Source organism: Astatotilapia calliptera, chromosome 14, assembly GCF_900246225.1.
Source record: "Astatotilapia calliptera chromosome 14, fAstCal1.2, whole genome shotgun sequence".
Lineage (NCBI taxonomy): Eukaryota > Metazoa > Chordata > Actinopteri > Cichliformes > Cichlidae > Astatotilapia > Astatotilapia calliptera.
Window position 1 is genome coordinate 30,091,034 of NC_039315.1, and position 16,024 is coordinate 30,107,057.

Consider the following 16,024-nt stretch of genomic DNA (forward strand, 5'->3'; position numbering starts at 1 on the left):
ATAATCATTTCTGTACATAGGGGTTACCATGTATTTTCTCAATTCTTCGTTTTCTTCTCCAATACACTTCCTTCTCACCTCCTCCGCGCATTCTCCCGTGCAAAAGGTTACATCGTAATGTTTACTTGCCGTGCTCTGCTGAAGGCAGTAGATTTCCTCAGGCTGTATCTTTAAAGCCTCGTATAGGATCCTCCGTCCAAAATTAATTCTGTCATGGATTTCCTCATCTTTCTCCATCAGCTCGAATCTCAAAGTATTTCTTGTACCTTGCATCCATGCATTCCTCTCATGGAAGTTGGCCGATGATGCCGCCATCCTGCATTGCTTCTCGCCTTATCACTGATAAGAACAGCTACTACACTTGATCTTAGCCAAAAGGCCGAGAAGCAATGGCCTCCCGCAGGTTCCTGGCTGAGCCGCCTTCTCGGGACACTTCTCGCTTGTGACGGTGCGCTCTTTCACTTGGCTCACAGGGAGGGAGCCGCTTCAAATCTCCGCCCACCTACAGTACCTCAGAGGCCTGCGGAGCTTCCTGGAACTGTGCGTGTAGCTGAGATATACTGAGTGTGAACATTCTCAAAACTGTATTGTATATAGTTGATTTATTTTTTATTGTGTAAATTTAATTTATGTAAAACTAAGGTTCCACGTGTCACTGTTGAAGTGGGGCATTAATCAGTGTGACGCCACTTGTAAACATGTTGCGTGTGTGGGGTTTCCCAGCCAGAGCTGCATGGACTCCACACTGGTGAGGCACACTTTCTGTAGCTCCTCTCCCTGTACTAAATTATACATTTAAATTTGGTGTATTTTTCTTTGCTAACTATTAGTTCTCATGGCTAAAAGCTCCCAAAGTGTTTTTGATTGCTTTGAACGAGAAAAATAGTAATTGGAACTGCGTTTTATCTGTTACACCATCCGTTTATGTGGTCCTTACTTGTGCTAAACAGGGATGAGGAGAGGCCTGCTGTTGCTGTGTGACACTGATTTTGCTGCTGCACTTTGTCTTCTAGGTATGTGTAAATGTATAGGTTATGTTTTATGTGTATAATGAGTTCATCACCTGAGGCTGCACACTGCATAGTATTTTCAGCCATGTTGAGAAAAGTTAAAGTTGTTTGAATATGTATTGTGTAATTGATCCATCTTAGTGGGGATTTAAATATTACAAGTTATTATTAGTGGCTTCATATTTGTCTCTGTTTTACCCCACTATAACATTTGACTTTAAAGTGGCTGTTGGGAGAATCGTTGTTTTGATAGATTGTATTTTCTTTTATATATTGTAAGCAGAGCTGCATGGACTCCACACTGGGATGAGGAGAGGCCTGCTGTTGCTGTGTGACACTGATTTTGCTGCTGCACTTTGTCTTTTAGAAATAAATCCAGTTTCCAGCCAGTCTGTCGTCACAACGCAGTCAACCATTTGAAATCTGCTACACGCGCTTTCTTCTATTTCTTCTTTTGAACAACGAGGAGAGGGGCCAGCCAGACCCTGCCAAAAATAGGTGCAACTCCTTAGCCTCACTCTCCACGGAAGTCTTTAGTAAAAGGCGAAAGACTTGTACGTTTTGAAGAGAAGCCAGAGTATGTGTTTCTTTGGCCTCGCAGGAAGCCGCAGTGACTCCTCGTCCCGGCTTCCGGCGTCACGGTAGGCCCTGTTTGCTTGGCTGAAGGGGCAGATCTCAGGCCCCGCCTGCTCTGCTCCAGAGTTCCACTTTGACAGGAAAGGGGTGACTGGAGAGGAGCACATATGTTACTGTAATACATCACATCCAATTTCAAAGGGATGTATTGGACATCCCTCCCACCTTTTGATATTGTCTGATACATAGTTGTTCTTTTACATATTCATACCCCCCCCCCCCCCCATATTAATTTAAAAATTCCCCGTGTTAGCACCTTCCTATGAGTCTGTGGCATTGGAAAGACATATGCCAAATGGAGTAGGGCAGGTAAGATGTCAGCTTTTACGGCCAAAACTTTGCCAGTTATAGTGAGCTTTCTTTTTGACCACATCCCCAATTTCTTTAAGATCTTCGCTATCTTCAAATCCCAGTTGTAATTTGCTGGATTTCCAAAATCAATGCCCAGGACCTGCATGGACCCTTCACACAAAGAAAGCCCGCAAAGCGTCTGTCTCCTACCTGCCCATCGTCCCAAAAATGTATATTTTGATTTCTCCTCATTGACCTTTGACCCCGCAGCGCTCTCAAAGGTCTGTATTGTTCGTATCATCTCCCTCACACTTCCATCATCTTCCAAGTAAAGAACTGTGTCGTCAGCGTACTGGGAGATCTTCAACACCTCCCCCCTGGCAAGGGCACTCCTCTAATTTTCTCGTTTCCTCTTATTGCACATGCTAAAGGTTCTACATATATAACATAGAGTAGGGCGGACAGGGGGCAACCCTGCCGTAGCCCTCTCGTTTGTTGTACTTCCTCTGTTAAGTGTCCATTTATCTTTATCTTGCAGATTATGTCAGTATACATCATACTTATCCAATTCAAAAATTTACCTCCTATATCAAAATTTCTCATCACCCTCCATAAGAAATCATGATTGACCCTATCAAAAGCTTTTTCCTGATCAAGTGTTACGCATATTGTTGTCAAGTTCCTCTCTTCGATGTATGTAAGCACATCTCTATGTAATTGTAAGTTCCAACCAATCTGCCTGCCCTTTACCCCGCATGTCTGGTCTGCATTAATAATAGCAGGCAAGACTCGGGCCAGGCGTCTTGCTAGAGTTCGACTCAAAATTTTGTAGTCCACGCAGACCATTGAAAGAGGCCTATAATTTGAAAGCACAGCAGGTGAGCCTTTCTTATGTAGAAAACTTATCACACCCGTCCTCATACTCTTTGGCATTCTACCCGTTTCACACATTTCTTCAAATACCTCCAACAAGTGGTCTCCGATGAGATCCCAAAAGGTGATGTAAAACTCCTTTGTGAGTCCATCTATCCCAGGTACCTTGTTATTCTTCATTGTCTTTATCGCCTCGTATAGTTCGTGGTTTGTTATGCTCCTTTCCAAAAGCTTCCTTGCGTCCTCTGGTAACCTCTCTTTCAGAAAACCTAAAACCATTTCTTGAGCCCCTCTATCTACTTCTTCCACACCAAACAATGAACTGTAGTACTCCTCTACCATCTTCAAAATATTATCCCGTCCAGTAACCGATTTCCCTTCCCTTTTTCCTCTTTCTTTTTCATTTGAGCAAAAAAATAGGCCGAGCACTTCTCCTGTTGCATATACTCCTCCTGCATAAATTTAAACATTCTTGTTTTTGCCCTCTCCTGAAACAAAACCTCCTGTTCCTTTAATAATATATTCAGTTCCTCGCTATCTTCCCAGTTTTTTTCCTTATTTCTCTGAGCTTCTATCCCTGCACTTTCGCCGCTTGCGGCTGCTTTCTGGCTCTTGGTTTGGCCGACCTTACTTTGTTTGGCTTTCTTGCTTTTGCACAAAGTCAGCAAAGGGGGCACCGTTCCCGGAGGCGCTGCAATACCGGGTCGATGCGTGGAGCGAACGGAGCGAGCCCCTTATTCGGCTCCCTGTTCTAAAAATGCGTTTAATACGTTGCCCCCAAATCGGGGGCGTATCAGATATTAAACTGATAAGAACAGCTTTTTTTTTTTTTTTTTTTTTTTTTTTTTTTACTTCTTTTATTTTCTTTCCACAACAATTCAAAAAACTTTTTCCATTTCCATTACAAAGACATATTTACATTTCATTTCTTTCCCACATTCATTCATCGCAAACCAATCATTTTCATGTAACATATTCATATAACTTATTGCTTTTCATTGCTCCTTTTCCCTTTCTCCCTTCCTTACTCTTTACCTACCACCACTTTTTAGGTGCCTTCGCAGTAAAGAAGGAAGGGAAATCTTTCCATCTATCCTTGATCGTGTCTATTCCCCATTTTTGTAGTTCATGCCAGTATGTCTTTTCGAATTCCCTCTCTACAGCTTTAGTCGTACCTATTTCCCCCTCTTTATATCCTCCCATTATACAACTCTGTCTTGCCTTCCACAATTTCATTTTTACAATTGTTAACAACATACATCGTATTTTATATCTCTCTTTTTCTATGCTGTTAGCCCTGAAAAGGGTAATCTCTTCATAAGTCACCGTGCCCAAACCTTTATACTTCCCCTTTACCCTTTCCCATACCTTTTTTGCGTATTCGCATCCCCAAAGTACGTGTTCTATTGTTTCCTCTTCTACGCAGTTGTCCCTCGGACACTTTTTCTGTTTTCCCAAGTTATGTGCATACATGGTGATCCTCACGGGTAACCTTTTGTGTAAATGCATCCAATTAAAATCCTTCAAAACATTTTTAAAGGTCTTATCCTGTGCACATTTCCACACTTCTGGACTCACCGGTACCTGGTTATAATTAGCTTTCCATACCATTTTCTTGTATAAAAGTTTATGGTTTAGTACGGTATCCACCTCTTTACATTCAGCATGTTTCTTTCCCCATCCCAGCATCCTCTGAAAATATTTTGGTCTAGTTTCCGCCTTTGGTCCCTTATTTTCCCACCCTATCAAAAAACGGTATGGAATCGCTAACCAAAACCATAACAATATTTGACATTTATGGACATAGTTCTGTTTCAATAGCTTGCATACATTTGCATAAAACATTGTGTCTAACTTCAAAGGGACATTTGGTACCCCTTTCCCACCATCTTCAATTTCTTGATACATTTGCGTTCTTTTGACATACTCATAACCCCCCCAAATAAATTTAAATATCGCTCTGGTTATTTGCGCTCTGTAGATCTGAGGCATCGGAAACACATAGGCCAGATGTAATAACTTCGGCACCACCTCACTCTTTATAATCAGAACCTTCCCCGTAATTGTTAATTTCCTTGCTTTCCAAAGGCCCAGCTTCTTTTCTACCGCACTTAACCTTTTTTTCCAATTGCTAAGCTCATCTCCTTCCTTATTTCCAAAGGTGATTCCTAAAATATTCATTGGGCCTTGGCACAAAGTAAAATCACAGATATTATCTCTTCTACCCTCCCATGTCCCCAAATATTTATACATCGACTTCTCTTTATTTATCTTTGATCCAGTCGCTTTTTCGTAAATATCTAAAATTTCTATCGCACCCTTTAAACTATCATCATCTGCCAGATATAATACTGTATCGTCCGCATACTGCGATATCTTTAAAACTTCCCCCCGCGGCATCGGAATCCCTTTTACTCTCTGGCTTTCCCTTATTGCGCAAGCCAAAGGTTCAACATACAGTACATAAAGAACAACAGATAATGGACATCCTTGCCTCAAACCCTTTGTTTGATACACTTTTCCTGTAAGGAATCCATTTACTTTTATTTTCAGACTTATGCCGTTGTATAAATTTTTTACCCATTTTTTAAATTTCTCTCCCAAGCCCATATACTGCATTACCCTCCACAAAAAATCATAATCTACCCTATCAAAGGCCTTTTGTTGATCTAGGCTCACACATAGTGCTGGCAAATTTCTATCTCTAACGTATGTGAGTATGTCTCTGTGTAGTTGCACGTTCCAAGACATTTGCCTCCCCCTGACCCCACACGTCTGATCCTTCTCCACTATTTGCATCATTACTCCCGCGAGTCTATTTGCCAATATCCTACTCAGGATCTTATAATCCACACATAGCATAGTTAACGGTCTATAATTATCAAGTTGTTGTGGGTTACCTTTCTTGAATAGAATAGAAACCACACCCGTCTTCATACTCTCTGTCATCTCCTTTCCCTCCATGATTTCCTTAAAAACTCCCAACAAATGTTTCCCCACCATTCCCCAAAAAGTTTCGTAAAATTCCTTTGTTAATCCATCTATCCCTGGCACTTTGTTTGCCTTCATTCCTTTTAATACTTTATATGCCTCCCCTATTGTAACTTCCCCTTCTAAACTGTCGCTTTCTTCTCCCGTTAATCTCTTTTTTATTTTCTTTAAGAAAAAATCCCCTTTTTCTCCCTCTAATTTTTCTTTTCTAAACAAGGCCTCATAATACTCCTTCGCCGTTTTAAGCATATTTTCCTTCCCTTCTATCATTTTCCCATCCTTCTCTAATTTTATTATAACTCCCTTTTTTTCCTTACTTTTCATCTTTTTAAAGAAAAAGGCCGAACATTTCTCGTTCTCCTCATACTCCTCCTGCTTTATCTTATATGTTTCAGCCCTTGCCTTCCTTTCAAGTAGTTCTTCCTGCTTCAATCTTAAACTTTCCATTTTCTCGTCCATGTTTTTGTTGTTTCCTTTTTCATTTTGTAGTGTATAAGTATATTCTATTTCTTTTTGCAATATACGAAATTCCTCTTTCCTTACGCTGGACCTTTCCGTACAATAATCCACCGTGAACTTTTTTATTTTGTTTTTTACATCCTCCCACCAATCCAGTTTATTTATATATAAGCTTTCCATCTCCTCCCATAAAGGGAAGAGCTCTGCAAACCTTTCCTTATATTCTTTTTCCATAAGTACTTCGTTATTCAGTTTCCAGTATCCTTTTCCATAATCTATTCCTTCTATCTCCAAATCCACCACTATCATTTGATGATCTGTGAACAAAGCCGGTATTATTTTCCCTTGTTTTATTTTACACTTTTTCTCTATCAAGATGTAATCTAATCTACTTTCCATCCCTCTTGTGTTCTTCCATGTGTACCCCACTCTTTCCCCTTGTAGTGTGGCCATTACATCTATTAAACCGTATTTTTTTATAAAGGTCTTAAAGGGGAGCGAAGTTTTTATTTTCTCCAGTGAACAGTTGAAATCCCCTCCCACAAAAATATTTTTCTTTGTCATAAAACAAGTGTCCATTTTTGAAAGAAGTTCTCTTCTTAATTTGGGATCCACATATGCATACACATTTATTATACGGTTTTGTGTCCCACTTTTTTCCCACATCTACAACCATAACCCTTCCCTGTATTAAAGTATAACTGTCCTTTATTCGTATACTTTTATTCCCACATAACACTCCTACCCCAGTCCCATGTACTCCCCCTATACTCCAGACCGATTCACCTCCTCTCCATTCCTTCGTAAAGAGGTCAACATCCCCCTCATCTTTTAAATGTACTTCCTGCAACAAGCAGACATCAAAATTATAATACAACAAAAATTCATAAACCATTTTTCTTTTCCGAGCATTCCTAAGTCCCCTTACATTTAATGTTATTATTCGAAAGTTTCCCATGTCTTAACACATAAATCAAAAAAAAAGGAAAACAAAAAAAGGGGGATCTCAAAAACAAAACCAAAAACAAATCAAAACCATAGAAGTTTTATTTCAGTATCCCCATTTTTAACTCTTCATATTAACCTGCGCCAATAAGTTCTTAATAAAGGAATCTTCCGATTTTTCTTCGCTTTCAGCCTCTTCCCCCGTATCCCCATCACTAGTGAAGTCACTTAAGGGGGTATGCATGCATTCAGTCTGTGTACCCCTCAAAACATGTCCCTCCGTATTTTCCACCTGCTCGATCCGTTCCTCCCTATCCTCTTTATTTTCCGTTTTTGTCTCTTCTGGAGAAGCACCTGAGCTCACCTTTCTCCGCCTCTTTGCTGATTTTCTCCGCGGCTTCGCTACTACTGCCCACACCTGTCCGTCCTCCGCTTGTTTCTCTCTCTCGGCGTCCGATTCACGTAATGTTCCTTCCTCCTTATTCCTCTGCTCTACTCCACCTTCCTTGCTCCCAGCTCTCTCCTCGTTAAGGTGATCTTCGGCAGCCGTTGACGCCTCCTGTGTTCTTTTTCTGATATCAGCTTCTGCATCCGATTTTCTGTAATGTTCATTTCCTGCCGCTTCAGAATATGACCTTGGCCTAGTACAATCTCTTGCCATATGGGTCTCTGAATCGCACAAATGACATTTTCTAGGTTCCTTACAGTCTTTAGTTATGTGGCCTATCTTCCCGCAACTCCTGCACCTCATTTGTTCACACCTGTCCGCATTATGTCCGGTACTGCCACATTTTCTGCACGCTTGGGGCTGCCCAGCATACACTAGGAAACCCCTATCTGCTCCTATGGAGAATACCGCGGGTGGATGGCAATATCCGTCCTCGGTAGACGTATCCACATTTAATTTGACTCGGAATTGTCTTTTTCCGGTCCATAGTCCTAAGCCATCCTTTATTTTGCGCACTCCTGGTAGTACTGTGACGTACCTTCCTAAGAAGTACTTAATTGTCTCTTCCGAAACCCAAGGGTTATACATATGGATCGTTAAAATCCTATAATCATTTCTGTACAAAGGAGTTACCGTATATTTCTTTAGTTCTTCGTTTTCTTCTCCGTGAAATCTCCTTCTCACCTCCTCCGCACATTCTCCCGTGCAAAAGGTTACATCATAATGTTTACTTGCCGTACTCTGCTGGAGGCAGTAGATTTCCTCAGGCTTTATCTTTAAAGCCTCGTAAAGGATCCTTCGTCCGAAGTTAATTCTGTCATGAATCTCGTCCTCTTTCTCCATCAACTCGAATCTCAAAGTATTTCTTGTACCTTGCATCCATGTATTTCTCTCATGAAAATTGGCCGACGCCGCCGCCATCCTGCATTGCTTCTCGCCTTATCACTGATAAGAACAGATTTTTTTTTTCTTTTTTATTTTTACTTACAACACCATCTTACATTTCCATTTGCTCAACATTCCATTGAATACTTTTCATATTTCACAAAAACATCTTTTACATCATTCATAATAATCCTTCCACCTGTCCTTAATCGTGTCTATTCCCCATCTTTGTAATTCATGCCGATATATCCCCTCAAATTCCCTCTCTATATCCTTTATTGTTCCCATCTCTTTCCATTCATACCCCCCCTTTATATACCCCTGTCTTGCCCTCCATATCTTAAGTTTTGTAATTGATAACAACATACAACGTATTTTATTTTCCTCCTTCTTTTTATCCTTAGGCCTAAGATAAGTTATTTCCTCATATGTCAAAGCCTCTAGTCCCTTATACCTCCTCTTCATTCCAGCCCATACCTTTTTTGCATATTTGCACCCCCATAGGACGTGTTCAATCGTTTCTTCCTCTGTGCAATTATCCCTCGGACATTCTTTTAACTTCCCCAAATTATGTGCATACATCGTAGTCCTTACAGGTAATTTCCTATGTAGGTGCATCCAATTAAAATCTTTCAAAACATTCTTATAACTCTTATCCTGTGCGTATTCCCAAACTTCCGAACTCACTATCCCCTGGTTGTAGTTAGCATTCCTCACCAGTTTTTTATACAGAAGTTTATGATTTTGTATTGTATCCACCTCCCTGCACTCTATATGTCTCTTTCCCCACTTAACCATCCTCTGAAAGTATTCTGGTCTTGTCTCTGCCTTCGGCCCCTGATTTTCCCACCCAATTAAAAACCGGTATGGAATAGCTAACCAGAACCATAACAATATCTGACATTTATGAATATATGGCTTCTTTAACAGCGTACACACATTTGCATAAAAAATCGTATCTAACTTTAACGGAATGTTCGGTACCCCTTTTCCCCCATCGGCAACCTCCTGATACATTTGTACTCTCTTTACGTACTCGTAACCTCCCCATATAAAGTTAAATATTCCCCTCATTATTTGTGCTCTAAATACTTGTGGCATCGGGAACACATAGCCTAGATACAATAATTTCGGCACCACCTCACTCTTTATCACTAACACCTTCCCAGTAATTGTAAGCTTCCTCATTTTCCATAGTCGTAATTTCCTTTCCACCTCTGCCATCTTCCCCTTCCAGTTCCAAATAGCATCGCCCTCCTTATTCCCAAAAGAAATTCCTAGAATGTCCATAGGACCTTCACACAAAGTATAATCACAAATATTTTCCCTTCTACCTTCCCACGTCCCCAAGTACTTATATTTTGTCTTTTCCTTATTTATTTTTGATCCTGTAACTTCTTCATATATTTTTAATATTTCCACAACTTCTCTTAAACTGTCGTCGTCCGCTAAATATAGTATAGTATCATCCGCATATTGAGATATTTTCAAACATTCCCCCCCCGGCATCATTATCCCCCTCACTCTTTTATTCTCCCGAATTGCACAAGCCAATGGTTCAGCATATAATACATAGAGTACCACCGATAACGGGCACCCTTGTCTCAACCCCCTCGCTTGATGAACTTTTTCCGTGAGGAACCCGTTCAATTTGATTTTTGAATATATCTCTTTATAAAGGATCCTCACCCACCTTATAAATTGTTTTCCCAAGCCCATCTTAGTCATTACCTCCCACAAAATTTCGTAATCTAGCCTATCAAATGCCTTTTGTTGGTCTAAACTTACACAGATTGCCGCCATTTTTCTATCCTTTACATATGCAAGTATGTCCCTATGTAATTGTATATTCCATGAAATTTGTCTCCCCTTCACCCCACACGTTTGATCACTTCCCACTATATCCGACATTACCCCTACCAATCTATTTGCAATTATCTTACTTAAAATCTTATAATCCACGCATAACATAGTGAGAGGTCTATAATTATCAAGTAAATGAGGATTCCCTTTCTTAAATAATAACGAAATCACACCCGTCCTCATACTCTCCGCCATCTCTTCCCCCTCTAATATTTCTTTAAAGACCTCCAACAAATGTGACCCTATCACTCCCCAAAATACCTCATAAAATTCTTTCGTTAATCCATCTATTCCTGGTACCCTATTTACCTTCATTCCCTTTACCACCTTATATGCCTCTTCCATCGTTATTTCCCTTTCCAGAAACTCCCTATCTTCCTCTACTAATCTCCTCTTTAATGACCCCAAAAGAACATCTCTTTTTTCTGTCCCTACTTTTTCTTTTCTAAATAAATCCTCGTAATATTCTTTTACTACCCCCAACATACTTTCCCTCCCTATAATCTCCTTCCCATCCTTTTCCAATTTCTCTATAACCCCCCTTTTATCCCTACTTTTCATCTTTTTAAAAAAATATGCGGAACACCTTTCATCTTCCTCATACTCTTTCTGTTTTAATTTATATGTTTCTGCTCTTGCCTTCCTCTCTAATAACTCTTCTTGCCTCACCTTTAAGTCTTCAATTTTCAAATCTACATTTTTTTCCTTCCCCTCCTTTTGTATAACATAGATATGTTCTATCTCTTTTTGTAACATATTAAATTCTTCTTTTCTACGTTTAGATCTATCTGTACAATATTCTATCGTAAATTTTTTTATCTTGCATTTTACATCCTCCCACCAATCCCCTTTTTTTCCATAAAGTTCTTTTACTTTCACCCATAAAGGGAAGATCTCTAAAAATTTATCCCTATAATCTTTTTCCTTTAACACCTCATTATTTAATTTCCAATATCCCTTCCCGTATTCCATCCCTTCTATCTCCAAATCCACCTCTACCGCCTGGTGATCCGTGAGTAGAACCGGAATCGTTTTTCCCCCTTTAATTTTACACTTTTTATCTATCAAAATATAGTCCAACCTACTCTGTACCCCCCTTGTATTCCTCCATGTATACCCTACTTTTTTCCCCAGAAGTCTGCCCATAACATCCGTTAACCCGTATTGTCTTATAAATGTCTTTAATGGGAGAGAAAATTTTTCTTTTTCTAAAGATACATTAAAATCCCCTCCCACTATAATATTTTTCCTTGTAATAAAACAAGTGTCCATCGACAAAAGGAGTTCTCTTCTTTGTTTTGGATCCACATGTGCATACACGTTTATTATCCGGCTTTGGACCCCGTTTTTTTCTACATCTACCACCATCACTCTTCCCTGTATCACCGTATAACTTTCTTTTATTTTTATACTTTTATTTCCACACAACACTCCCACCCCTGTCCCATATACTCCTCCTATACTCCATGCCGATTCACCCCCCCTCCACTGCTCCGAAAAAATAACAACATCCTTCTCGTCCTTCAAATGTACCTCCTGTAATAAACATACATCAAAATTATAGAACAACAGAAATTCATATACCATTTGTCTTTTTCTGGCATTTTTTAACCCCCTTACATTTAACGTAATTATTCGGAACCTCACCATTTTGTAGTAAAAAAAGGGGTATCTATACACCTAAGCAGAGGGCACTTAATAATTTTATAACAAAGAAACAAAAGAAAAAACAGATACCATCTCCTAGATGTCTTTTTGATCTTCATATCCCCTGAAAAAAAGGAAAACTTTACAAAATTAGAGCCGAAAAAGAAAAAAAAGAAAAACCTCTGTCGTCCATTTTCCCCTCCCTTATTAGTCCATGTTGACTTGCGCCAGCAAATTTTTTATAAATGAATCTTCCGATTTTTCTTCACTTTCTACTTCTTCTTCTTCAACGTCTCCATCACTCGTTAAATCACTCATTGGTGTGTGCATACATTCAGTCTGCGTCCCTCTCAACACATACGCTCCCATCTCCCCTCCCTCTTCCATCCGCTCTCCTTTACCTTCTTTCAAATTAGTCTCTCCTGGAGAGACTCCCGAGCTCACTTTCCTACGCCTTTTGGCCGACTTTCTTCGTGGCTTAGCTGCCACTTCCCATATTTGTCCTTCTTCGCACTGCTTCTCCCCATTTTTCTCCCCCATCTTATCGCCTTCTTCTTTTCCTTGTTCGGCCCCATCCTCTCCCCCCCCCTCTTCTTCCTCATTAGTCTGATTCCTTTCTGCTGGTGGCGCCTCTTGTGCGCTTTCCCCAATATTTGTTCCTATGTCCGTTTCTTCATACCGCTCTACCTCGGTCCCTGCTTTAGCTGCTTCCGAATATGATCTGGGCCTAGTGCAATCTCTTGCCATATGTGTATCTGAGCCACATAAGTGACACCTTCTAGGCTCTTTGCAATCTCTTGTGATATGGCCATTTTTCCCGCAGCTCCTACACCTCACCTGCTCACAATTGTCTGCATTATGTCCCGTACTGCCGCATTTTCTGCATGCTTGTGGCTGTCCTGCATACACCAAAAAACCTCTGTCTGCTCCGATGGAAAACACTGCAGGCGGGTGGCAGTATCCATCTTCCGTTGTCATATCCATTTTAAGTTTTACCCGAAACTGTCTTTTTCCAGTCCATAGGCCTAGCCCGTCCTTTATTTTTCGTACCCCTGGGAGCACTGTAACGTACCGCCCCAGGAAGTACTTAATGGTCTCTTCTGTAACCCAGGGATTATACATGTGCACCGTTAAAATCCTATAATCGTTCCTGTATAACGGGGTTACCATATATTTTTTTAGTTCTTCATTTTCTTCTGTACCACATCTCTTTCTCACCTCCTCCGCGTACTCTCCCGTGCAAAAAGTCACGTCATAGTGCTTACTTGCCGTGCTTTGCTGGAGGCAGTAGATTTCCTCTGGTTGTACCTTCAATGCATCATAAAGAATCCTTCGTCCGAAATTAATTCTGTCATGGAAATCCTTTTCTTTATCCATTAGTTCGAATCTCAAGGTATTCCTCGTTCCATACGACCATGTATTCCTCTCCGAAAAATTGGCCGACGTCGCCGCCATCCTACATTGCTTCTCGCCTTGTAACTGATAAGAACAGATTTTTTTTTTTTTTTTTCTTTTTTATTATATACAAAAATGATCTGTTCCAAAATGTTTTCATGTAATCCTGAAAACAGAAAAACAATCTTCTGCACTATTAACCATCCACAAATGGAAACAACAGACAATACAGGTGATTTTAGCTAAAAAGCCAAGAAAAAATTGTGTGGGGTTTTTTTTTTTCAAACGATGTAATTTACAGCCACAGAGGACAGAAAGCTGCAGTATGTAGAGAAAGAGAAGAGTTAAACCTATAATCAACATGAGTCCTTGTAGATGGCAGCCTCCGGTTTTTAAAGACTTCTATTGGTCTCTAGTGGACAACAGAGGTAACTGCAGGATTGGAGCCAGAATAGTGTAACTGCAGTTGAAAACGACATATTTTTTTGATTTCCCATAGAAAGTGTGTGTCCAGCCACGTGTCAGTCCAAGTGGCAGGATTTAGTAATTGTGGTAATAGTTAAATGTAAGTCATTCACAAATATTAAGTCGCAAGATTTCAGTCTGACTAAGCTTGGAAGATTACACGAAGACAATGTCCAGATATGCAGACGCACGCATATATCTAGCGTATAAGAAATTTCTTTGCACAAAGTGTTGAGTCAAATGCCATTTGTTTTTCACAGCTTCAGGGGGTGCACCGTTCCTAGAAATACTGCAATACCAGGTCGATGCGTGGAGTGGACGGAGCAAGCCCCTATTCCATCTCCCTGCTCCAAAAATCAATTTAATATATGGTCCCCGGGTAGGGGACGTATCAGATATTAAACTGATAAGAACAGATTTTTTTTTTTTTTCTTTTTTTTTTTTACTTACAACACCATCTTACATTTCCATTTGCTCAACATTCCATTGAATACTTTTCATATTTCACAAAAACATCTTTTACATCATTCATAATAATCCTTCCACCTGTCCTTAATCGTGTCTATTCCCCATCTTTGTAATTCATGCCGATATATCCCCTCAAATTCCCTCTCTATATCCTTTATTGTTCCCATCTCTTTCCATTCATACCCCCCCCTTATATACCCCTGTCTTGCCCTCCATATCTTAAGTTTTGTGATTGATAACAACATACAACGTATTTTATTTTCCTCCTTCTTTTTATCCTTAGGCCTAAGATAAGTTATTTCCTCATATGTCAAAGCCTCTAGTCCCTTATACCTCCTCTTCATTCCAGCCCATACCTTATTTGCATATTTGCACCCCCATAGGACGTGTTCAATCGTTTCTTCCTCTGTGCAATTATCCCTCGGACATTCTTTTAACTTCCCCAAATTATGTGCATACATCGTAGTCCTTACAGGTAATTTCCTATGTAGGTGCATCCAATTAAAATCTTTCAAAACATTCTTATAACTCTTATCCTGTGCGTATTCCCAAACTTCCGAACTCACTATCCCCTGGTTGTAGTTAGCATTCCTCACCAGTTTTTTATACAGAAGTTTATGATTTTGTATTGTATCCACCTCCCTGCACTCTATATGTCTCTTTCCCCACTTAACCATCCTCTGAAAGTATTCTGGTCTTGTCTCTGCCTTCGGCCCCTGATTTTCCCACCCAATTAAAAACCGGTATGGAATAGCTAACCAGAACCATAACAATATCTGACATTTATGAATATATGGCTTCTTTAACAGCGTACACACATTTGCATAAAAAATCGTATCTAACTTTAACGGAATGTTCGGTACCCCTTTTCCCCCATCGGCAACCTCCTGATACATTTGTACTCTCTTTACGTACTCGTGACTGATAAGAACAGATTTTTTTTTTTTTTTTTTTTTTTTTTTTACTTACAACACCATCTTACATTTCCATTTGCTCAACATTCCATTGAATACTTTTCATATTTCACAAAAACATCTTTTACATCATTCATAATAATCCTTCCACCTGTCCTTAATCGTGTCTATTCCCCATCTTTGTAATTCATGCCGATATATCCCCTCAAATTCCCTCTCTATATCCTTTATTGTTCCCATCTCTTTCCATTCATACCCCCCCCTTATATACCCCTGTCTTGCCCTCCATATCTTAAGTTTTGTAATTGATAACAACATACAACGTATTTTATTTTCCTCCTTCTTTTTATCCTTAGGCCTAAGATAAGTTATTTCCTCATATGTCAAAGCCTCTAGTCCCTTATACCTCCTCTTCATTCCAGCCCATACCTTTTTTGCATATTTGCACCCCCATAGGACGTGTTCAATCGTTTCTTCCTCTGTGCAATTATCCCTCGGACATTCTTTTAACTTCCCCAAATTATGTGCATACATCGTAGTCCTTACAGGTAATTTCCTATGTAGGTGCATCCAATTAAAATCTTTCAAAACATTCTTATAACTCTTATCCTGTGCGTATTCCCAAACTTCCGAACTCACTATCCCCTGGTTGTAGTTAGCATTCCTCGCCAGTTTTTTATACAGAAGTTTATGATTTTGTATTGTATCCACCTCCCTGCACTCTATATGTCTCT

The 16,024-nt window shown here is 39.9% G+C and overlaps 2 non-coding genes and 2 pseudogenes across 2 annotated transcripts; all 4 read right to left on the reverse strand.

Moving 5' to 3' along the window:
- Positions 1-290: 290 nt before the first annotated feature.
- Positions 291-391, reverse strand: LOC113037060 (uncharacterized; annotated as a pseudogene).
- A 1,088-nt stretch (positions 392-1,479) lies between these two features.
- On the reverse strand, positions 1,480-1,591 carry LOC113037061 (U5 spliceosomal RNA). The gene has a single exon (XR_003274560.1). It is a non-coding gene; the product is annotated as a U5 spliceosomal RNA (small nuclear RNA).
- Positions 1,592-3,476: 1,885 nt separating this feature from the next.
- On the reverse strand, positions 3,477-3,700 carry LOC113037054 (uncharacterized; annotated as a pseudogene).
- A 10,472-nt stretch (positions 3,701-14,172) lies between these two features.
- LOC113037053 (U2 spliceosomal RNA) lies at positions 14,173-14,366 on the reverse strand. The gene has a single exon (XR_003274558.1). It is a non-coding gene; the product is annotated as a U2 spliceosomal RNA (small nuclear RNA).
- Positions 14,367-16,024: the final 1,658 nt, after the last annotated feature.